Source organism: Acinonyx jubatus, chromosome A1, assembly GCF_027475565.1.
Source record: "Acinonyx jubatus isolate Ajub_Pintada_27869175 chromosome A1, VMU_Ajub_asm_v1.0, whole genome shotgun sequence".
NCBI lineage: Eukaryota > Metazoa > Chordata > Mammalia > Carnivora > Felidae > Acinonyx > Acinonyx jubatus.
This window is the reverse complement of record NC_069380.1, coordinates 103,550,957-103,576,058: the sequence shown is the minus strand read 5'-3', so window position 1 is coordinate 103,576,058 and position 25,102 is coordinate 103,550,957. Positions and strand designations below refer to the sequence as shown.

The 25,102-nt window shown below is 40.8% G+C and overlaps 1 protein-coding gene across 5 annotated transcripts in view; it reads right to left on the bottom strand.

The window, feature by feature from the left end:
- MEGF10 (multiple EGF like domains 10) overlaps positions 1–25,102 on the bottom strand; it is a 365,291-nt gene that overhangs the window by 211,370 nt on the left and 128,819 nt on the right. For 4 of the 5 annotated variants that reach the window (XM_053220384.1, XM_053220383.1, XM_053220387.1 and 1 more), the window contains exon 3: positions 3,288–3,401. The gene's annotated coding sequence lies outside the window, so the exon portion shown is untranslated. Of the gene's footprint in view, positions 1–3,287; positions 3,402–10,157; positions 12,341–25,102 lie in introns of those variants that run through there. The other variant, XM_053220388.1, reaches the window with a different exon arrangement.

The window sequence follows — 25,102 nt, the reverse complement described above, 5'->3', positions numbered from 1 at the left end:
ATATTTACCATTCCCAATTATGTTCATTCCTTAGTATCATCCGAAATTTTATCTTCAGCCCAATGAACTTTCTTTGCCATTTCTTTTAGCTCCATGACTACTGGAGCTAAATTGTATTAAGTAAAATTGTATTAAGGTATAGTCCTTTCAAGATATTTTTTAACCTCTAATCTTAAAGATTATTTTGAGAGATATATTGCTTTTGGTTTTGTGACTTTCTTACATCTGTAGATTGATTTTTTTTCCAATTTTGAATATTTAAGGTTATCATTTCTTCAAATAGTTCTGACCCATTCTTTTTTTCCCTTGTCTTCAGAGATTTCAATTACATGTAAGACAAGTGAGATCATTCTACAAGATACAGAGGCTCTGTTCATTTTAGAAAATAGAAAATAAAATTTATTCTGTTGTTCAGTTTTGATATTTTCTAATTGATCTATTTTCAGGTTCTCATACTTTTTATTCTGCAGTATCCAATCTCCTCTTAAGCCACTGAGGGAAATTGTTATTTCTAGTATTTTTAATTGATAGTTTTGTACAGCTTGTATTTCTGAGATTTCCCAACCTGTTCATTATGTCCATTTTTTGTCTTTAAATCCTTGAACATGCTTACAATCACCATTTTTAAACTGTGTTCTAGCTCCAAAATCTGAGCCGTTTTCAGGATCTCTTTTGGTTGTCTGTTTTTTAATCTTGATTATGAATACCATTTTCCTGCTTCTTTGCATATGTATTAATTTTTATTGCATGCTGCACGTTACAAATGATATATTGTACAGCATCTGGATTATCTTGTCTCTCATTTAAAGGTGTTATGTTTGGGGGTGCCTGGGTGGCTCAGTAAGTTAAAGGTCTGACTGTTGACTTTGGCTCAGGTCATGATATCCTGGTTCCTCAGTTTGAGCCCTGTGTGGGCCTTGGTGCTGACAATGCAGAGCCTGCTTGGGATTCCATGAATGCTCCTCTCCTCTGTGTACTGTCTCTCTCTCAAAAATAAAAAAAAAAAACAACTTTTTTTTTAAGGTGTAATGTTTGGTTCTGGCCAGCAACTACACAACATGTTCATTCTTTTAATCCTTCAGGCTTCATTTTATGCTTTCTTTGAGCAAATCTATATTGATTTTGACCTCAATTCTAGGATATGCTCCTACTCCTTATTCCAAAAGAGTGGCCTTCCTGGGGTCTCAGTCGAATGCCCCGTGTGCTCAATGAAGTCTTTCCGCCATCGTTGGGTCAAAACTCCAATATATTTTAGCACTACGTGACTTTTGGCATTTCCATTCATTTCTTAGTGCCACAGCAGCTGTGGTCTTGCAGAATCAAGAGGTCTTACAGAATCTTACCCTGTACAGGCAAAGCCCAGAGCAGCTCTTAGCCAGAGGTAAGAAGAATCTCCACACAGACTTCTGACATTTCCCTTCTGCAGAGCTCATTTGCCTCTGGAATTCTATCCTGTGAATCCCAACTGCCTCTTCATGACCTCTACTGCCATTTCTGTCTCCTTGGCTCAGTACGACTTGATGTTCTTCACCTGGGCTCTTCACTTAGTGCCAGTTCAGCAAAGCGCCCCAGACATAAAATCAGGTTGGATGTGGTGCTCACCTCATTTATTTCCTGTCTTGCTGAGACTGGAGTCCTGCACTATTTTCCAGTGCCTAAAAGTAGTCACCTCACATGTTTTGTACAGTTTTAGAGAAAGGTAAATCCATTCTTCCATCATGGCCTTGAAGTTGTAATAGAGAAACCTAATTGGTATTTCTCTAAATCTCAGTCTCATGCTCTCATTCTCTCTCTCTCTCTCTCTCTGTCACACACACATACACACTTTGCCATCCTTTGAAATAATAATGCTTCCCTTTTTTTCTTTCTTTTCCAATGGCCTCAGTTTAAATTGGTTTGTTTAATGTTTTTAAATGTGTTTTAATTTATTCTCCATTAATGTCAAGAATGAAGTTACCGATACAGACCCTCCTGGTTCGACAAGAAAAACTTCACATCACACTTTACTCTCTCCTTCTCCAACTCTCTCTCTTTCTCCCCCTCCCCCATCTTTAGGAGGTTTTTAAAATTATATACATTTTTCTGTTTAAAATTCTTTGTTATAAATTGTACATAATTTCACAACCACATTCCAAGCGATTCTCTAGATTTTCATCTACGTTTTTCTTGCTCACTGCTCTTTTTTTCCTAAAACATGTCTGTGTCTTTATTAAATTCTTTATTTTGATTACTTTTTGCTTGAAGGTCTACTTTAAGTTCTGTTTTTCCAAAAGCATACACAGGTCATCTAATTTCTGAATTCTTTTAAATCTGAGCCAGGCTTTCATTTGCCTTTGCATTTAGACAAGAGCTTGGCTTGGAATATAATTCTTGAAACCTAACACTTTTTTTCCCAGAAATCTATACATTTTCTCTAAGGTTTTCTAACGTTAATGTTGCAAGTAAGAAGCCTAATGTCATTCAAACTCCACCCCCCCCCACCCCTGCTTTGGTGACTTTTTTCTCCCAGCTGCCTGCTTCCACCTGACTCCGTTCATACCCCCTAAGTCTACGCTAACCCTGCTCCATATAAAAGGCTGACTGTTTCAATTCAGAGAATATGCCTTCTTTTGTTTACTTGATTATTACTTCTCATTCAGCCACTATTTTCTCCTTCCGGAACCCACAAAATCATGGTACTACTTCTCATACTTCAACATTTCCTGCCTCTTGAATTTTCTTTCTTGAATTCCCCAGTCTTAAAGGTTATGCTCTGCGTATTCTGGAAGAGTGTCCTGTACCTACTCTTCTTTTTATTTCCAAGATTGGTTTTTTGTGTCTCAACATGTATGTTTTTGTGGAAGTTTGCACTTAAGAAGCTCAAAAAAGGATCCTTGTGAATCTAATTAAGAAAATGACCTCCCCCAACCCCAAAGTTCTTCCCTTTATTCTACAGGAGGTCTGTTTTACTAGAGATTATTGTATCTGAATGCTCATGTCTGATCCTCCCCATTTGAACTACTGAATTCCTTAATGTATCTGGAAATTTTTCTCTCATCCTCACAGAAGAAGAATTAGTTTTGTGTGTGTGTGTGTAGGTTTGTTTGTTTGTTTGTTTTGAGAGGGTGGAGAACCTGAGATCATGACCTGAAATTAGAGTAGAACCCTGAGATCATGACCTGAGCTGAAATCAAGAGTCGGACACTTAACTGATTCAGCCACCCAGGCACCCCAAGAGTTAGTTGTTCCAGAACAGACAGTCAAAACGTGAACAGTGGCTCATCAGTGTCCCCTTTATTCACTCCTACCTGTTCCAATGCCGGTTACACTCCTCAGCTTCATAGATGCGGTGACAAGTTTCCAACAATAATACACAAATGATATTTTTATACTCCTTTTACACTCCTTGGGACTGTTCCTTTCTGAAATGGGAAAAAGGAAGGGATCAAACAGGTGCAAAGGATATCATCTTTGTCACACAAGTTTCTCTTTCTTTTCCTTAGACTATGACAAGAGAAATTTTGTTTGTATTATATTAAGAAAAAATAAAATTATTTAGGAGAAAAAAAATGGCTATACTACAAGTTCTTCCCTTAAGGAGAAGCAGGGAAGTAACTTTGATGTCTCATTCTTACTACGCAGTGGGGTGGGGAGGCAGGGTATGAGATCTTAAGTTACTTTCCCACCACTAAAAGCCTTCTGAAATACTTTCCTTGGAACAACCTCTCACAATCTTGAATTTGCTGTGGACTTGTGTGTCCAACTGCCTAAACAAGGACAGGGAAATATGCCCATGAAAGTTAACCTTTGTTGAATGCAACCATGAGGTAGAAAAAACACTGGGAACATCTGTATTTTATCCTGCCAATATGTTCTCTCTTATTCTAGAAGCACAGGATGTCTTTACTCTGTCAGCTGCAAAAATATTATCTCTCTGCAGGAATGAAACAAGTGTGGAATATATATTATGCTACCACATTACACGCATACCTAAGCAGAAAACAAAGAAAATAGCCATTTAATATATAACTCAATTTTGTCTCCAGGGACAGATAAAATTTTTTATTATAATACCCAAATGGTACAGTACATAAATATACATGGGGAATGTGATAGGGCTAAGTCAGGCTCTTTTGGCTAGATGCTGATGGCTAAAAATTTATCATCTGACACCCATCCTAATCTTGCCTTCCCATAGACATGAAGTAGGCTATATTTTTTACAAGGGCCAGGAATTTGGGGCAAGAGAGACCAAACCCATCACCATTTTTCAGCAGATCATTAATTTCTAAATGTGTGTGGAAAATAACCATTGGCTGTTATCTTACAGTTTCATTTCAAACATTATACCTTATACAGTTTACTTAATAAATAACCAAGAGAGTAAAAAAAAAAAAATAATGACAGTAACTAAATTGGTAATTTAATAACTTCAGATGATTCTTGAGGCTTAGTGGTGTTTATCCTTTTTGAAATCAATAACTTTTCATTTGGAATCTTAAATCCACTTTAATGAGCATTCTGCTGGCAGTAGTTTTATTTAGGATATGAGCTTATACAAACAAAAGTAATAGAGGCTTTTTCCTAGATAACAATTTACAGTGAACTCTGCAGATCACATGACTGATTGGAATCTATAAATCTCTGCAATTCCATTATATATGCTTCTCAAACATTTTAAATGCTTTTAACCAGAGACGAGGTTATACAGGAAGAGTGTTCTCAACATGAGGGAACTTCAAGTTTCTCAGTGATTTGAAACATGTCTGAAATGGCTCTTCTAACACTGATTCCATTTTTGAAAAAGCCCACGTAGAGCGACAACACCACTTTCTTATAGACAACACGTGACAAGCCTGTGATAATGTCCCTTGCTTTTTGTGTACGGTGCATGTGTTACCAAATTATCAAAATGAAACATTTACCAACACACAATAACCTATTCCTTTGTACCCTCCCATTAACTTACTCTAACTCTTACAACGTCTTCCACATTGATTCCCTCTCTGCAAGAAAACCTTGGGGTCAAGCAATCTGCCCATATAAAACTAATTAGAAACACCTTCCATAAACCAAGGGGCTAAGTCTCTTGTCACTGTAATGCACATTACACTGCCTCTGTGCCCCAGAGACTCAAGCAGTTCTGGAAGTCTCCACAGGGAACTCAGGAATGAAACTATGGCTTTTGGGCTCATGACTGTTCTCCGTGAGATGCCGTCCTCTGTTGCACTGATGTCGTCTCCTGGAAGCATTTCAAAGCTATCACGCCCTTCAAGCACCAAAACTGTGTTGCATTTCCTTCATAGTTTAAAAATCCTTTATAAAAACAATGATTTCACCTTTGGTTATAATTCTGCTTTTCTCACAGGCTCAAAAACTAATGGTGTCTCCCCACTTGATCGTCTCGCAAGAGAGTTTTCTAACAAAACCCCTCCTTAAGCCAAAAAAAAAAAAAAGTGCAGATTCAACTAATAGATATCCAGGCAGACTCCAAACCCCAGTTTGGGCTGGGCTGGAGCCCCCTGCCCCATTTGTAAGTATCTGAGGTTCACCCCTGTATCAACGAATGACCTACTATTGTTATGTGAACACTCCCTTGCTGGGCATAACTCAAGTGCCCACCTGAGAATGAAGTTAACCCAGAGGAAAGCAAGTCAGGAGAGGAGGAGAGACCCCGACCCACCTCATCTGAGCTTGTGAAACCAGCATCCACCTTTGGTCTCCCCAGTTATGGGTGCCAATAAATTCCCCTTTTTGCTTAAGTCAGTTTGAGATTGGCTTTATGTCACTTCCAACTGAAACAGTTTTGACTAATATGCTAATAATTACCAAGTTTTATTGGGTTGTATAAGTATCAATGCCTCAAGAACTTGAAATAATGCATCCCAGAGATTTCCAACCATGAAAACCACAGGGTGATGAGTGATTTAATTAAACATGTACATATAGATCACTCCCCAAACCGCACATAGAGAAATGAGGGAAGACAAATCTGAGGAAGGACAAAAACCTTGCAATTGAAACAACACATTAAGGAGAGGACATCTGCCCAATGTTTTGGACTGCGAAGATAAATGATTCCATTTTATGCTGTTATTAAATTGTATTACTCTTCATTAAAGTTAAATGCATTTAGAGGAATTATGCTTATCAAAAACTTGGCAGTGTAATATAAGCGATGATTCTTTGTTTATTGGACGACATCCTCCTGTGGGTTGATTCACAATTTTAATTTTGGAAAACAGTATTTCCTTCATGGGGACTGACAGAATGATGTGAACTCCTGCATCATTTTGCATGAAGTCATATCGATTATGAAAGTAAACAGAAGCCAAGTGACTTAACCCATTTTTCAAGGAGCATTATGACAATAATGTGTCTATATTGTCAGAGGGGATCATATAAACTTCAGAACTGAAATTAGCCTCAGTGAAGAGGCAAAAAATAAAGAGCTGGAATGAAGCTTCAGAAGAAAATACCTATTCTTTTTTAAGTTAAGTACGATGGAACTCGGTAAAGATAAAAATTCTAAATATTTTTTAAGCCCTTGTCAGGCTCTGTGCTGACATTCTCAGAGCCTGGAGCCTGCTTCAGATTCTGTCTCCCTCTCTCTCTGCCCCTCCCCCACTAGCGCTCTCCCTCTCTCTCTCTCTCTCTCTCTCTCAAAAATAAATAAACCTTAAAAAATTTAGTTAAGTTTTTTTTAATTCTCATTATTTTTACTGGAAAAAAAACCATTTTAAAAAGCATGTATTAAAAGTATGTATCAGTTACTAAGATCCTGCTATGGTGACCATGGTAAGCAAAACAAATACAAGAGAGAGCCTGCAACCTAGTGAGAGCAGAAAGCAGTAATCCAATCACAGAATTTTCATTGCTGTTGGGGTAAATATTACCAGAGACATGTGTCCTATCACCCTAGAAGCCCATACCGGGGTTTCACCCTAAGCAGATAGACCAGGAAGGACTTGGCAAAGAATTGATGTTTGAAGAATAAGTAAGCAGTAAGTAGGTAAAGAGGGAGAAGAGGATCCTAGTGAGAGAGAGGAGCCACAGATGGAGGGAAGAACACACAAGTGCATGTGTATGTGTGTCTATATGTGTGTCTATATATGTGTGTGTCTATATATGTGTATATATGTGTGTATGTGTACATATCTGTGTATGTATATATGTACATGTCTATATGTGTGTCTATATGTGTTTATATGTGTGTATATATATGTGTGTATATATGTGTGTGTATGTATGTGTGTGTGTGTCTAATTGTGTGTATGTATGTGTGTCTATATATGTGTGTATATGTGTGTCTATATGTGTGTATGTATATGTGTGTATGTGTGTCTATATATGTGTGTGTATGTGTGTGTGTATGTGTGTGTATATGATGTGTATGTGTGTATAGGTGTGTGTATGTATGTGTGTGTGTATGCATGTGTGTGTATGTATATGTGTGTGTATGTATATGTGTGTGTATGTATATGTGTGTGTATATATCTGCGTGATATATATGTGTTTGTGTATACATGTATGTGTGTGTATCCACTTACTATACCATTCCCACACAGATCTTTTAAATTTATGAACATTTCAAACCCTCCCAAAAGTTGTGAGAACAGTACAATAATCACCAATTTGTCATTCATGCAGATTCACTAATTGTTAATATTTTATTAACTTTGTAAACACACACACACATATCCTTTCTATGCTTGAAAGAGCAGTGGCATTGTCTTACACAATTATCACACTCAGGAGACTTAACATTATCTAATATGCAATGCATATTCAAAATGACCTGTTTGTCCCAACAATGTCCTCTACAGCTGTTTTTTCTCCTGATCCAGAATCCAAACAAGGATCATACATTGCATTTCATCTTCCTCGCTCCATCAATCTTAAAGAACTCCTTGGCCTCTCTGTCTTTCGTGACACTGATGCCTTTGAAGAGTCCAGGCCAGCGACTATGCAGGATGTCCTTAAATGTGTGTTTGTCTGAGTGTTCCCTCATGGTTAGATTCAGGGGAAACGTTTTAGCACTACTATCACATAGATGATGTTGCATCCTTCTCGATATGTCACATCAGGCGCCATATGATGTCAGGTGTGCCGTTATTAATGATGATCCTTTCAGTTTTTCCACAGGTTGATTTCATATCCTGTGGCCATAATCCATTACTGAAGAATCCAGACAAGGACAGCAAAATATAATTTCTACTTCCCCACGAGGCATCTTAATGCCAAGAGACATTAACACAGGTCATTTATACAGACAAAGCTTTGTCGGTTTTATTCATGAAAGGTGCATATGGATCACAAACACACAGTGACAGGGAATGAATCTTCTACAGCAATTCGACAAAACTGGTGCACTTGGGAGGAAGAATGGTGAGAAGAAGCAAAGCTTGGAGGTGAAGCCCAAGGCCTCAGGAGCCAGACTGTACGGGACATCACCCTGGCTCTGCCACTCATCATCTGTGTGACTTTGGGCAAGTTACCCACCCCTTCTATCTCTGCTTGCACATCTGTAAGTGGGCAGTCAGAGAACTCACCTTACGTGGTTGTCGGGAGCACTGAGTTACTACCACACACAACAAGGTGTAATGATGATAATGTTTCCAGTGAAGGACCACTAACTTAGCTCCCTGAGTTGACTAAAGGAAGACCCTAGGTCTTCTTTATTAAAAAAAAATATATTACCTGAAATTTGGACCCTGTTAGTAATATAATCTGGTAAAAATGTCTTCACGTTTGCATAAAATCACTAACATCATCTAATGAAAACTACTTAGGACACAAGAGTTTTGATTTTAACGATCAGATGACAAATGTTAAAACATTTCCCAAATCATAAGCAATAATCTTAACAATAAAATGTGTCCAGTGCCATTTCCTGTGGAGTATTTGATTACCTCCTGTTTCTCAGGGATATATGTGTGACCTGTGTCTGGTGTGAAAGCATATATATAATACTGTCAATCCATGGAAGGATCTCAATCACAGACAGAAAGTGTCCTGCTCAGAGATCGACTCAAAAATATAGTCTAGTATTAAGATCACTATTAAATCTGACAGTCACAACTTGGTTTTCAAATTTCAAAGATATTTTTCTGATTAGGAAATTCGGCCACAGTATCTTTACCCACCGTCTTATGTTTATTTGTGTGCAGGATGGTGCTGATTCTGGGAGCCCTAGGCATTCTCCTTGATCTTACCCCATTACCTCTTTTTGAAAAAATTACTTTCTTTTCCCTGTAGTATTTGTACCGCTAGTCATTCGTGGCTTAGTAAGATTAATTTTTAATATACTTTTTTCCCTTTGGTGTAATAATTATATTATCAAATAGGAAAAAAGAGCTACCCTTAACTTTCTATTTTTAGGATTTGAGTTTCTCCTAAAATGCGTAACCATAGTAGAGTTCTTCTTTATTTTTTTTTTTTCTTAACAAGGGTAGAAACATTTTAAACTTCTAGAAGGGACATGTTATTCTTTTAAGAAAAAGGGGATCAAGGATCAACTGACCTACATCAACACTTTAAACAGAGAAAAGAAAAACATTTAAATCAGTAACACGATATTTACATTTACCATGTCATAGCTAGTTCAGGAAAAGATAAGGCAGGGTATAAACATCTAGACAAAACAGAAACAGAGGAAGGGAATGGCAAGAAGCAAGGAGAGGCAAAGTGATAAAGGGAAAGGCAAAGTCCAACACTGCTGACCCCTGCATCCCCAAGTTTCCCCCTGCCCAAGGCTCAGGGTTAGCGCCCTCATTCCTTCCATCACTCTCAGGCTCACTTCCCTAAACATCCCCCTCTGACCTTCCCCCCTGCCCAGAAACCCAGACTTCAATTATTACATCGCCAACTCAGCCTACCTACCTATACCCCAAACATCCACTGCAGGTTTTCTTCTATTTCTTCTTTCCTTTATTTTTCATCTGTTTCCTGCCCTTTGTCAAAGTTAACTTTGATCCATTTCACAGGCATCAGTTTTACAGTCACGAAACCCGGATGTACAAACATGAAATTCCCTTTATTTGTTCAAAACTCGCAAAGCTCACGAGCCCCCATTTCCACAGATGGGAGAATACCTAACTCTGACAATTGAAGGCATACTCGGGGCATTTCTGAGTTCCGTGGGGTAAATATGTCATCAATGTAAAATTCACACTCACCCCCTTCTGTTCTTTCCATCAATCCTCTAAATTGGTAATAATTATAAGGATGGAACAGCATGTGCTACAGAGAAGAGGGAGATCAGCCTAGAGAAGACAGTAAAATAGTCAAGTAAGTGTCCAGTTACAACACAGATGAGTTTCCTGAAAATGTTATGGGAGTACGGAGTGAATTTAAAGAAGCAAGGAGGGGGCAGACAGAAGCATTAACTCAGTCACAAGGGGCCAAAGACATCTTCTGGGAGGAAGTATGTTTTGTTTTGTTTGGTTTGCTTCTTTTTTGTTTGTTTCCAAAACTGTATTCATTCGTTTTGAGAAAGAGAGGGAGGGAGGGAGGGAGGGAGGGAGGGAGGGAGGGGGAGAGACAGAGAGAGAGAGAAAGGAAGGGCAGAGAGAGGGGGAGAGAGAGAATCGCAAGCAGGCTCTATGCTGTCAGCTCAGAGCCTGACCCGGGGCTCAAACTCATGAATTCTGAGATGATGACTTGAGCTGCGATCAAGAATCTGATGCTTAATGGATTGAGCCACCCAAGGGCCCCTTAAGTTTTATCTTCCAGGGTGAGTAGGAGTTAGTTTAAGAAGATGGGAAAGGAAGTGTCAGGGCGCATGAGCTAAGGTGCGGAATCCTGGGAGAGTGTGACATGCTTGGGAGATGAAGCAGCTCTGGAATGTCTAGGGCACAGCCAATGTTCAGAAGAGCAGGTAGGAGGTGAATCTAGAGAGAATGAAGAGACCGTATGTCAAGCCCAGGAACCGGGATCATACTCTCTAGCCCTGGAGTCAGCACATTGGACATGAAGTCCCAATCAAGCCTGTTGCCTGGCTCTGTAAACAAAGTTTTATTGGACACAGCTACGCTCATCTGGTCAGATCTAATCTGTGGCTGCTTTCCTGCCACCACATCAGAGTTAAGTCATTTTGACAGAGACTGTATGGCCACCAAAGCCTAAAGTATCTACTATCCACCTCTTTATCTGATAGTTTGCTGACCCTGCTCTAGCCCACCTGAGTGATACACGCACCCTTTTTAAAACAAAGAGTTCAAATAGACCTGAAGTGCCACTTGGGTATCGTTAGCATATTGCTGTTTAGATTTGTACAAACCTCAAACTACAGGTAAGCATCTTTTAAATTACATGTAAACTAACATTACATTTAAACTAACAAAGATAATAACATTCAGGGTGCCTGGGTGGCCCAGTCAGTTAAGCGTCCAACTCTTGGTTTTGGCTCAGGTCATGATCTCACAGTTCGTCGTTGGGCTCTGTTGACAATGCAGAGCCTACCTGGGATTCTCTCTCTCTCTCCTTCGTTTTCTACCCCTCTCCTGCTTGTGCACTCTCTCTCTTAAAATAAATAAATAAACTTAAAGAAAGATAGCACTCAAATTGATGGTATTCATTCAACATGACCAATGATACCATTTCTACAGAAACAAACTTCCACTCCTAACATCAGACTCGCTCTACCAGCACAGGTTATTTGGAATTCAGCAACTTATACCTCTAGGGCCACAGTTTTACTTATTTGAACTAGCAGGAAACCTTTGTTAAAATAACAAAATACTGCGCCTTCATTGAACTTTATATGCCCCAAATGCCTCATATTGGAAGACAAAGTCCCTCTGCCTTCTTTTTTTTCCTGTATGCTATTGATAATTATAGTAATGCCCGTTGGTACAATAAAAAACACAAACACCTACACAGGCAATGAAATCAATTGTCGGCACTCACTACTAAGGCAGCCGTTCAGGTGATCCACAATTGTTTACATTTTTAAAATGTCATCTAAATGAAAACACAGTAATTGGAAAATATCGCAGAGAGCTGCACATCCTAGATTACATGCGAAGCCATTCATGAAATGAAATAAAACATGGGATACTTATTGTGGCAACAAAATAGCTAAACACAGCTCGTCCAAACTGGGTGAGCCCAAGAAGTGGCAGTGGATTCAAGACAAGATGACAAATATGAGAATACGTGGCATACTACCTGGACAAGATTGTAACATCAAACGGTTGTGGGGAGGAAGGAACATGAGGGAGGTTTCAGGAAGGACTCCTGAAACCTGGGAATGTACACTCATTGATATGAGCGACACAGAAGACGAGAAAGTTTGGAAGGGACAGACATTAAGTTTACTCGGGCATGCTGAAATTAAGGCACCCATGACACTAAATCTGTAATGAAGAAAGGTACAATGCAGAGCAGTCATGAGTGAGGACTGGCTCTGATACAAAGATCGGGGAGCAAGAAAATGTTTTTTTTTTTTTAATGTTAGTTATTTTTGAGAGAGAGAGAGAGTGTGTGTGTGTGAGAGCAAGTATGAGTTGGGGAGGGGCAGAGAAAGAGAGGAAGACAGAGACTCCAAAGCAGGCTCTGGGCTCTGAGCTGTCGGCACAGGTCCCAACGCGGGGCTCAAACCCACAAACCATGACATCACGACCTGAGCCGAAGTCAGATGCTTAACCAACGCATGTGCCCCAAAGTGCGCGTTGATGTATCCACACAGAGAAGTAAAAAGTCCGAGGAGAGAAGGTACTAAAAGATGATTAATCAACAACTGGCCATTTGAGGCAGCTGTGTAAATAACTACACACATGCACCCCCAAACATAATCAATTCAGGATGATGTTCACTAATGGACGAAACTGTAACAGGCATCATATGAATTACCAATACAAAAATCACTTTTATGCCTTTGGACAGGTACACAGAGAAGAGAAGAGTTTGCAGAAGATTTACTTTTGTTTGCTGAAACTTGGTTTTCTCCCAGAAGGCACACTAACTTCAACAAAAGGGCAAAATAATATGGAATGTGGCAGTCATGGCTAGGTGCCTACTTGATATCCATTCTCCTTTCTTCTTTACTAACAGAACCTTAATTTTTGTCAGGGTGGTAATGAGCCCAGCTGAAAGCTACAATTCCCAGCCTCCCTTGCATCTACAGATGGCCATGCGACACATTTCAGGACAATGAAATATAGGTGAAAGTCACCAGATGGGACTTTTGGGAAAGCCCTTCAAAAGGCAGGTAGCCTCAGCAGACTAGATCCTTTGTCCTTGCCCTTCTTCCTGTCTGGATACATGATGTAATAGGTGGAGTGACCATATTATAACCTCGATGCCCCAAGAACGAGGTAAGGATTCCTGAGTGGAAACATAAGACGGTGCTGGGGGGCTGCATGAAACCCCAGTATCAGTACTAGACCTTCTACTTCCAAATGTAAGAATAAGAAAACCTCAAATTTTTTTTAGTTTATTTATTTATTTTGAGAAAGAGAGAGAGACCACAGGAGGGGCAGAGGGAGAGGGAGAGAGAGAGAATCCCAAGTAGTCTCAACACTGTCAGCACAGAGCCTAATTTAGGGCTTGAACCCACGAACGAGAAGATCATAACCTAAGCCAAAATCAAGAGTCCAACGTTTAACTGACTGAGCCACCCAGGCACCCCTGAAAATCTCTAATTTTTTAAATCACCGTTTTCTAGATTCCTGTTCCTTGACTCAGTGCAATTTCTACCAACCTAGAAGCCTTATTTAAAAATTGGTCTCAGGGGGCGCCTGGGTAGCTCAGTCGGTTGAGCGTCTGACTTCGGCTCAAGTCATGATCTCAAGGTTCGTGGTTCGAGTCCCACATCGGGCTCTGTGCTGACAGCTCAGAGCCTGGAGCCTGCTTCAGATTCTGTGTCTCCCTCTTTCTCTGCTCCTCCCCTGCTTGCACTCTGTTTCTCTCTCCCTCAAAATAGATAAACATTAAAAAAAAATTTTTTTTTAATGGTCTCAGGTCCAATCTCTGCTAAGATAGCCTTCAAGTTAATATGACATCTAGGAAAAAATGAAGAGTTGATTATCACCAACATGCAACAGGAAACTCCTTGTCCTGTGACTAGGGCCACCCAAAGTAAAGGGAAAAGGAGACGAACATCCAGGAGATAGCTGGCCAGTTTAGAAGGGGTTGCCTATAAGACAGTGTCCACCAAATCCAGAAGCTAGCATCCTCCACCATTTTTTTTTCTTTTTGGTTGGCATTTTCCCCTTCATCTTTAAACCAATGGAAGAAAAAAAATGAACAATAAATGCTAACACAATTACTTACTTTCAGTGGCTTCTCATTGCCCCACCCAATCAAGTAGATGTTGGACAGTTTATTTAACTATTAATGTGTGCTTTGCATCACCAGTGATGTCCTCTCCTAGGCCAATCAAGTAGCCAGGTTAATTGCTGCCTTGCTTCAGGGGAGCTTTGCAGCAGATGCTTCAAAGCAAATTCCCTACTAACCCTGCCTGCTGTTTGGAATTCAGGGGTTTCAGTCCCTCGGGTGGATTATGTTGGAGGGAGGCAGAGGAAGATGGGGCAAAGGAGAAAACAGAGTCTGCCCTACATTAGAAAAGCATGGTGGTCTCTACTAACAGCAGAGACCTGCGTTTACTCCCGACAGTCTCTGGGGGAGCAGCCAGGGCTTCTGAGGGGCAGGACAGGTGTAAAACAAGAGAGACCGTCCCGGGGCAACAGGGCTCCTATGTAAATGAAGATCACTGCAGCTCAAAGAGAGCCCAGAAACAACCACTACCTTTAAGGTTCTGTGACGGCTGTAACAATAGAACTACCAGTATGAGCCAAAAAATTAGGGACAAGTTCTCTGTTTTTCAAGAAACCCCAAAAGTCTCTGAGATACCGAGGGAGGGAGAAGAGCCCCCAAATGACACACTGAATTTACTTGTAGCAAGGTGAGATGAAGGCTTAAAAGAGTCATTTGCACACTCCTGTTTGTGATTCAAGAGTTATTCCCAATGCCAATTCCTTCCTCTGGAATCTGAGCCTCAACACCTCGATCTCCTCAACGTGGAGAGGAGCATGAGTCTTACACTCCACTCGTGACGTTTTCTGTTTGGGGGTTGTTGTTGTTGTTTTTCCCCAGCATATTCTGCCCTTTGACAAAGTACACTCACCCATTCAATACATGAGTGCCCATTTTTTTTTTAATCTTTAAATACTTTCCCTTCACAAAACTCTCCCTGATCCTGAAATTCCAAGTCCTCATTTCCTTCTTTACATCTCCATATTACTTGTCAGCAACTTCTCTTGGGACATTTACCCTGTCCAACTTTGTGCTCCAATCTCCTAGCTGCTTCCCCACTATCAAATACCTTAAACAAAATAATAAAACCTTATTGAACATCTACTATGCACTCGAAGGAGAAGGGATGTCTGTTTCCCAAGTATGTGGCATAGTACCATATATGCATTCGTTTACCAGCAAATATTTTGTGAGGGGTCCACTATGTCCTGTCACCTGGAATAGAATACAGAGAGAGTCTTCAAGGTCCCCGAAGTCTGTGTGTTATGGTCAAGGTTCACAGGTTGGAACATCATCAATTCTCAGTATTTGTTGATATCAATTCTTAGCATTTTAAAGCCACACTGTACTTTGAGCAGAATGGGGAAGATAATTTTGCGGGGCAGTGACCTTCCTGATATCTCAGAATATGCCACATAGGCTTTGCAGTTACTAGAAGCATAAATAGCAAGAAAAACTGTAAGTATGCTTTAATCATTTCCATTTTGAAATCAGGTAAGTAAGATCATTTTTCTTTTCTTTTTTATTTTATAGACTCTTAATCAAGTTTATTATAAAGTAAGCCAAAGACAAAGAGGAACTGTGAATCACAGGTGCAATCTTGCATCAAGTTCAGCATCTAGTTTACTTCCCTATTTTATTTCATTATTTGTTTAAAATTGTTTTCTTTTTTTTTTAATTTACATCCAAGTTAGTTAGCATATAGTGCAATACTGATTTCAGGAGTAGAATCCAGTGATTCATCCCCTACATGTAACACCCAGGGCTCATCCCAACGAGTGTCCTCCTCAAGGCCCCTCACCCATGTAGCCATCTCCCTACCCACCAGCAACCCTCTGTTTGTTCTCTGCATTTAAGAGTCTCTTATGTTTTGTCCCCCTTCCTGTTTTTATATTATTTTTGCTTCCTTCCCCTATGTTCATCTGTTTTGTATCTTACATTCCACATATGAGTGAAGTCACAGGATCTTTTTCTTTCTCTGGCTGGCTAATTGTGCTTAGCATAATACCCCCCAGTTCCATGCAGCTCATTTTTATTTTCAAGGCAAATGTGCAAATAAAAATATGTGAAATTCATGCAAAATGCTGAGATGAAGGAACTGTTATCCAAGAGAAAGCTACTTTCTCTTCTCAGGACTTGCTTCCTTAGCCTTTCATTCTTCCCTGCTGTCACTGCTGCTTTGGAATTTGCTGTTATGTGTAATAAGACTCCATCACAAATGTTTGTGGAGAATTCAAGAAATATTCACTGGAGATCTTGGCACAGACCAGCCATGACTCCATCTCTGATCTCCCTTCCCACGGTCCCCATCCCATGTTCAGGCTCTCTTTCTTCTTCCCAGTTAGCCACTCTCCTGACTCGACTAGCTGCTGGGGGGGCAAACTTCCTGTTTTCCATCTCTCAAATATGTCACAAACTTTATGTATTAAGGGCTAGTGAAGTAAGGAACTCTGGCCTAAGCATCAAGAAGCCTGAGCTTATGTGGTCATTTATTCAATAAATATTTTAAAGCATTTTATATGTTTCAGGCACTGGGTTAAGCCTTAGAAAACAGGGATGAACTCGGGGCACCTAGGTGGCTCCATCGGTTGAGTGTCCAAAGTGGGCTCAGGTCATTATCTCACAGTTCATGGGTTCAAGCCCTGCACCAGGCTCTGTGCTGACAGCTCAGAGCCTGGAGCCTGCTTTGGATTCTGTGTCTCCTCTCTCCCTGCCCCTCCCCTACTCATGCTCTGTCTCGCAAAAATAAATAAATGTTAAAAAAAAATTAAAAAGGGGCATCTGGGTGGCTCAGTCAGTTAAGCATCCGACTTCAGCTCTGATCATCATCTTGCAGTTGGTGAGTTCAAGCCCCACGTTGGACTCTGTGCTGACAGCTCAATCTGGAGCCTGCTTCTCTGTCTCCCTCTCTCTCTGCTCCTCCCCTACTCATGTTCTGTCTCTCTCCCTCAAAAATAAATGAACATTTAAAAAGAAAAAGAAAACAGGGATAAACAAAATGGGAAATTCCTGGTCTTCAAAGAGCATACATTCTAAGGGAGAAAAACGATTAACACATTCACAGATAACCAGAAACCTTTCAGATAGTGAAGAATGCTCTGAAAGAAAGAAATGGACAAGTGTGACAGATAGCAACTGTTGGCAGGTGCTTCCAGTATGGCGCTTAGGGAAGTCTTCTCTGATATTTAAGTGGGTTTGATGAATCTGGCCAGAGTCCAAGGAAGAACATTTCAGGCATCTCAGCCCAACATGAGAAAAAGTTGAAGTCACAGAAAGGAGATAGCCCCTAGTATGGACAGAGACCCTAAGTGAAGCCAGGAGAACAGGGTTAGCTCATGGAGAGCCTAGGAGCCACAGTGAGGAGATGAGACTTTAACTTAAGAATATAGGATGTATTTGATGTGCTTAAAGCAGAGAAGTGACAGCCTCTTTTTTTTTTTTTTTTAAAGATCACTATGGCTAACAGGTAGAACAAGGAATTAAAAATACTGATTAGGAGACTACTGTATAAATTCAGGAGAGAGAAGGAGAAGGACTGGATACATGAGAGTTGGACCCCATATGTGAGCTGAAAGAGAGCCACCAAGATATCACCCAGGCTTTTAGCAAGAGGGCTTGAATAGACGGTAGTTCCCCTCACTGAGATGGGAAAGCATTCTAAGCCCGCCTTACCTGACCCTGGGTAATGTGGTCTCTTCAACTTGGAAATGCAGATATTGAAAGAGAGAGAATAGACAGCCTCAGATACTCCTTCAGCACTACAATATCAAAGTTCAGTTGGGTAACTAAGACATGATATGCTTTTCTTGTATTATTCCCATAGGGGGAATAACACAAACTTTGGAACAAAAGAGGCTGGGAGCTCCATAAAGCTTCCAGAATGCTGCACAAGGCCGTCTGACTTTGGCAAATAAACCACCTGTGCCTCAGTCTCCTCATCTTCACAATAGGATGATAAAGCTGACTTGCTTCGCTGGGCTGCTATCAGGAACAAGACAGTTGGAATGTACTAGTAATCAGGTAATCACACAGTCTCCTTTCCAGACAGACTCAACACTTGTTCTTTCTTTTCCTTCAATCACTCCACTTTGTGAATCTCTTGACCCGGGGATTTTCTTTTCTTCTGAGGGTGAAGCGGCAACTCCAACTCTGGGACTTCCCAGAGCAGAATCTCACATGTGTCCCTTCCTGCGATGGTCACACAGCCCTAGACCTCTGTGGCTTCTCGCCTGGAAGGCGAGCGTTGCAGGAGGAGGGCAACACAGCCAGCTCCAAGCCTGTGGGCTCCAGGTTATCAACCTAGGGTTTCATGCTTCACTTTGACTTATCAGCTTCCCCTTCCATGAGCTCAACCCTCTCCCTGATGAATGGGACTTCAAGAACTGGGTCTGAGAAAAAAGCACGATGGAATGCTTCACAATGCTCATTCTCAGACACACCACCCACACGCCATGTTGCTGTGGCTCGCCATGTTACATGACACTCGGGGGATGAGACGGGCACGCTACAGGAAGGGAGAGGACGGTCTCATGGGCTGCCTACACCCAATTTTAGTTACCAAAACCTAAAAATTTTAGCCACCATAAAAATTCACTAATGAACAAGCCCCGTCCTTTTTTTTTTTCACATATACCTCTCGTTTCCGTTTCTTTCATTTGTTCACTTTTCCTTTCAGAACAAAGTCCAAATGATAGAATTCCCCAAACATCATGCTTTTCCAAGGTTTCCCACTGTCCAGACAGAAAGCCAGGTTATTGTCGTCATTTCTGCTGTGGCAGCTGGAGGGCAGTGCAATGCTCTCTTTCTCTCTCTCTCTGTCTCTTTCTCAGTGTGTGTATATGTCTCACTGTGTCTCTCTCTCAGAGCTTCTCATTTCCTCCCAGCCCCCTCCCAGTCCCCTCCCAGCTAAGTGAGGAGGGGAAGAGACACAATGGAGGGGAAATAAGCCCACAGGGCACAGGAGCCCTGGGGGAAATGATGTGAAAAAAAAAAAAAAACAAGCAAAGTCAAGCTCACAGATCCACATCCTGGTCTAGCTTCCTCCTCACTCACACAGGACTAGCTGCTTTCACACCCATCCAACACGTGCTTCCCTTTCTACAACTTCTCCCTACACCCAATTCCTCAAATTCTTCATGTGTGAGCTCAGCTCAGCCTCACCCTTGCACGCTCACACACAAACTCAATCAGCACCTCCCCCGTCTTTCCTCATCTCCAGCTCAGGGCTGGCTCCCAGGCCTTGTGACCCAGGACTGGGAGAGGCCACTGTGGTCTGACCAGGTCTGGGTGTGGGACAATAAGGCAGACAGTGAGGCAGAGCCTGATTCCAGAGAGGCTGGCTGTTGGAGAGCGGCCCAGCCCCACAGGCAGGGAGGGCATTATCGGCGAACGACCCGAGTGACTACTGGCAGACAGTGACAGAGCCCAATGCATGAGTGCCCACGGTGCCACCACAGGTCACAGAACAAGCAGGAGCGGCTGGTTTTTGTGGGCAGGGCCAGGCATGGAACTAGAGCAGGGGAAAAGGAAGCCACAGTAACAGTCGTCCATTTGCAGGGAGCTTTGTGCTTTCCAAAACTGAGGCACCTTGGTGCACCTGTTACTTCAGGTAAGACGGGCATATGTTACGATCCCCTCTTTACAGGTGAGAAACGGAGCCCATATGAAGGTAGAAACCGTTCTAATTAGACGTTTATGACAGAGCTGGGTTAGATTCCAGGCCTGGGGTGACAGCTTTACCCAAAACATCACTGACCTGCATAAAATCACTTATCAGGAGCAAAGTCATCATGTAGGGTAGCATCCCTGATAGGGCTTTGCAAGGTCAAAGTCAGATTTCTCACCATCTCAAATACAAGGGCCCCTACTATGGCCCTTTAATATGTCCACGTATTCTTTTTTTTAATTTTTTTTTTAACGTTTTATTTATTTTTAAGACAGGGAGAGACAGAGCATGAACGGGGGAGGGGCAGAGAGAGAGGGAGACACAGAATCAAGCAGGCTCCAGGCTCTGAGCCGTCAGCCCAGAGCCCGACGCGGGGCTCGAACTCACGAACCGCGAGATCATGACCTGAGCCGAAGTTGGACGCTTAACCGACTGAGCCACCCAGGCGTCCCAATATGTCCACGTATTCTAAGGAAGGACAACAAAAGAGATCTCAGGTAAGGGCCGGCAGAAATATGGTGATCAAAAGAACATGCTGGGCACCAACCTCTCATGACAGGTTTCAAAGCTATGGCCTCCCTCTCTTCCACTCCCTCCTCATGGAACGCACAGAACTTATTGACAGAATATTGTAACTACACGAGCCCATCGTGAGGAAATTACAGACTATCTGCTCAAAACTGTGTCTGCAGTAAGCTTCTTTCTTTGCAACGCAAAGACAGAATATTTCTTTTAATAGACTTCCCCTTCTCCCCTCGCTACAATTTTATTTATTTTTTTTATATATATATGAAATTTATTGACAAATTGGTTTCCATACAACACCCAGTGCTCATCCCAAAAGGTGCCCTCCTCAGTACCCATCACCCACCCTCCCCTCCCTCCCACCCCCCATCAACCCTCAGTTTGTTCTCAGTTTTTAACAGTCTCTTATGCTTTGGCTCTCTCCCACTCTAACCTCTTTTTTTTTAAAAAAGAGAAAGAAAAGACCAAATATGAAAGGTATCTTCGTGGTAAGCGACGGTTTGGAATGAGACATAAGTGCTTTGATTTTGTTTTTAAAGTTATTCTCCTTTTCTAAAGCTTTTATTTTCCCAGAACAAATTAGCGGTGAGGCATTGCAAATTCTGTATTTTTGTACTCACTCTATTAGGGGTGCCTGGGTGGCTCATTCGGTTGAGTGTCCGACTTGGCTCAGGTCACGATCTCACGGTTCGTGAGTAAGAGCTCCATTTCAGGCTCTCTGATGTCAGTGCAGAGCCCACTTTGGATCCTCTGTGCCCCTCTCTCTCTCTCTGCCCCTCCATTGCTTGCTCTTGTACTTTCTCTCTCCCTCTCTCTCTCTCTCTCTCAAAAAATAACTATTAAAAAAAATTATATTCACCCTAGACTTCAATACGATATTTTGACTGTCTTTTGAATTTCTTTATGACCTAGATCAAGCTTCTCTGTGCCACACTGGTAAAAATTAAAATTGTAGCTTCTATCGATATCACAAACATGTTATATGGGCTGGGAAAGCAACCTTCCATGAGGCCCTGTTTATAGGGTTTAAAACTAAACTTCTCTAAGATGCCAATACCTAAGGGTCCTTGGGACACTTCTTGAAACTGCGATTCTGCTCATTTTTCTTTTAATTAGGAATCTATTTTATTTTACTCAAAAACAAATAAATAATTCCAATGTCGAGAGCCAAAGTACATGCTAATGGTAACAGGAGTCAGGGAGCCTATTCACTGGTAGAGATCATATATCTTCTTTTACCTGAAATGTTTCACCTGAGAGGACATTCAAGTAATGTGACTACTTGCTGATCTCTCATATATATCATAGATTCTTTTTTTTTAAGTTTATTTATTTTTGAGAAAGAGAGAGAGAGAGCATGAGCAGAGGAAGGTGAGAGAGAGAGAGAGAGAGAGAGAGAGAGAATCCCAAGCAGGCCCTGCACTGTCAGGGTAGAGCCCAATATGGGGCTCCATCTCATGAACCACAAGATCATGACCTGAGCTGAAACCCAAGAGTTGGACACTTAACCCACTAAGCCACCCAGGCATCCCTACCATAGATTCTTATGATTCGGTCCCTTGAACCCTTGCACTTCAAGATGGCACACCAAGCATATGTGTTGACTTCCACTCCCTCACAGCATTCACACAGCATGTATGACAAAGAAATACAGCTAGAGTAACGCTGAGTAGGGAGGAAGACTATCAGTGAGAAACATATTTTGATAAGAAAGAAAATGGGATCATATTACTAGATAAACCAGAATGAAGGAAGCTGAGACCCAGAACGCAAATATAAGAAGGCTACCACAGAGGTGGGAGCCACTTCTTGCCACCGCGTCCTAGGAGCCCTTAAACGTGAGGCTGGTAAGAAACAAGAGCAGAAACAGGAGGAGGAGTAACCAGTGTAATTAGCTAAAGGAGTATTTATGAAATATCTAGTCCAGGGAGCTCCTCCCACCCCATTCCAATCCCCTTGCATCAAAACAACTACAGACTGTGGAATCTGAGCTGCAGAAATGCTGCCTACCCACTCCATACTGACGTGCCCTCAAGGAAGGCCTTTCTCTCAGCGCGTCCCACCCACAGAGCTCACAGTCAGACCCTTGGTTCTGCTGGTTAGTAGAGATCCTTGTAAGAGCAGAAGAACCACAGAGCAGCAGGGGAAAGCAATGACAGTCACCTACAGGACTGATTCCTACCAACACCCAAAGTAATCCACAGCCAAGATGGCAGATTTGAGAAGGAACCCAGAGCAAAGTTTTGCATTGAGCAAACTATTCTCTATCTTGTTTATGATGCTAGTAACATGACTACATGCACTTATCAAAACTCATCAAACTAAGTATCTTGAAAGGATGAATTTTGCTGAATGTCAATTATACTGCAATAAGCCTAAGTTTAAAGAAGAAGCACAAACGTATGCAGAGAAAGAAGGCTGAAGTTGGTGACATCTGACTTGGTCTCAAGCTGTCCCGGACAGTTTATCCACTTGTAGAGCAGAACAGAGTGGTGACAAACAGAAGGACTGGCTCCAAAATTAATAAAGGCATTAAGCTATTCCGATAAACTCAGAAGCAGAAGGGAGAGAAAGTACCAGTCAGTCCAAAAGACCTTATTTTATACAATTCACATCACAGTGGATATGACTACCTAAAGAAATGATCCTCACATCCTTTGAAAGAACTATTTGGGGACATCTTAAATTATCTCAGGACATCTAGATAAATGCTCAATAAAACGGGAACTAAAGGTCATGTAGACAAAAATAGAACAAACCAAAGAGGCTTCCTATTAAAATAAAAGGAACAAACAAAAATAAGAAAGTTACTGAAAATTAAAAATATGCTTGCTAAAGATTTTTACATGTAATACAAGGGTTGAAAATTAAAACCAAGGAAATCTTCTAATATATTCAACAAAAACAAAGGAATCAAAGGTATGAAAAAAAAAAGGTTAAAATCGTAGAGAATCCATATAAAAAGTCCTAGAACCCAGCTAAACAAATCTGAAGGAAATGAATGGTGGAAAAAATTAAAGAAAGAGGAGTGTATACATAAAAACAATAAAATGTGGATTATACAGACAACGACATATTGTTCAGCCATGAGAAGGAATGAGGTACGGATATATACTATGATATGGATGAATCTTGAAAACATTCCACCCAATGAAAGAAACCAGATACAAAAGGCCATATGTTGTATGATTCCATGTATATGAAATATCCAGAATACATAAAATCCTAGAAACAAAGTAGATTGATGGTTTCTAGGGGCTGGGGGAAGGAAGAATGGGGAATGAAAGATAATGGCAATGGGGTTTCTTCTGAGAATGATGTCAATGTTCTAAAACTAGACAGTGGTTATGGTTGCAAACCTTTGTGAATATGCAAAAAACCATTGATACGTGCCTGAAAACAGTGAATCCTATGGCATGTAAATTAGATATAATTTTTAAAAAGAAATAGTAAAAAAATCACAGAACCAAAAGAAAACAAAGCAATAAGATTTAAGATTGAATATTAACTAGAGCAAATATACAGATGCTCAGTCCCAAAACCATCCTTACAAAACTGAACACCAAAAGAAATAAAACTAAAAGAGCATCAAGAAAAAGTTACATACAGAAAAAGTGAAATAAAAATGTCAAACTTCTCATCTGCAATACTGCTAGACGACAAAGGAACAATGGCTTTTCATAGTTCTGCAGGAATATGTTATTGACAAAATTAGAATAGGAAGTCATACACCTACAAGAGTATCTTCTAAAAAGTATTTTCCATTGAACACATAGTATGATTACTAAGCTGGTATCTAAGAGTTTAAAGTAATTATCATAACTCAGCAATAGTCTCTGAACTCAGGAGAAAAATGAATGAACACAGTGAGAACTTAAACACAGCGACAGAAAATATTAAAAAGACAGCTGAAAAATACAATTGAAATGAAAAAAAACACTAGAGGGAATCAATAGCAGATTAAATGATGCAGAAGGGATGCCTGGGTGGGTTAGTGGGTTAAGCACCCAACTCTTGATTTGGGTCAGGTCATAATCCCAGGATAGTGGGATTGAGCCCTTCATTGGGCTCCATGCTGAGAGTAGAGTCTGCTTGAGACTCTCTCTCTCTCTCTCTCTCTCTCTCACTCTTGTTCTCACTCTCCCCCTCTCCCCTGCTGGTATGCTCATGCTCACTCACTCTCGAAAGAAAGAAAGAAAGAAAGAAAGAAAGAAAGAAAGAAAGAAAGAGAAAGAAAGAGAGAGAGAGAGAGAGAGAGAGAGAGAGAAAGAAAGAAAGAAAGAAAGAAAAGAAAAGAATCCATGATCTGAAAACAAGATTCTAGAAATAATCAGAAAAACAAAAAGAAAAAGGAATTTTTTAAAGCAAGGACAGCTTGGAAGACCTCTAGAACATCAAGCACACTAACATTCACATTATAGGGATCCCAGAAGGAGAAGATATAGGAAGAATCAGAAACCTACTAGAAAAATAGTGGCTACAAACTTCCCTAAACTGATGAAGAAAACAGACATCCAAATCCTAGAAGAAAACATAGTCCCAAATAAGATAAATCCAAAGTTTACCCCACACCAAGACACATTAAAATACAGTGTCAACAGTTAAAGAGAGAATCTTAGAGGCACCTGGGTGGCTCAGTCAGTTAAGCATCCGACTCTTGGTTTCGGCTCAGGT